This window comes from Bombus impatiens, unplaced genomic scaffold (genome assembly GCF_000188095.3).
Source record: "Bombus impatiens unplaced genomic scaffold, BIMP_2.2 scf_1112, whole genome shotgun sequence".
Lineage (NCBI taxonomy): Eukaryota > Metazoa > Arthropoda > Insecta > Hymenoptera > Apidae > Bombus > Bombus impatiens.
In genome coordinates, this window is record NT_177531.1 from 274,825 (window position 1) to 275,101 (window position 277).

General features: G+C 49.1%; 1 protein-coding gene across 4 annotated transcripts in view; it reads right to left on the reverse strand.

Moving 5' to 3' along the window:
* The window catches only part of LOC100748943 (lachesin-like), a 42,609-nt gene that overhangs the window by 5,418 nt on the left and 36,914 nt on the right, over positions 1-277 (reverse strand). The window lies entirely within an intron of this gene.

Genomic DNA, 277 nt, shown 5'->3' on the forward strand with positions numbered 1-277 from the left:
GGAGGGTGGCACCGGTAGAAATTACGGACCGCCGTAAAGATCGAGCACGATGTAACGGGACGGTACTAAAGCCGGCATGGAAATTGGACCGACTCGTCTGTCGGCGGGTCTGACTGGGCAAAATCAGGTTAAAACGCTTCGCTCCCGAGGAAAATTAAATACCATCTATCCCTGGGTAACAGAGAAGGAACATTTTCGCAATGAAATCTCGTTTCTTTTGAAGGAGCACGGGGCCATTTCAATTACACGCGTTCAGCTTGGACAAATATTCTGTACG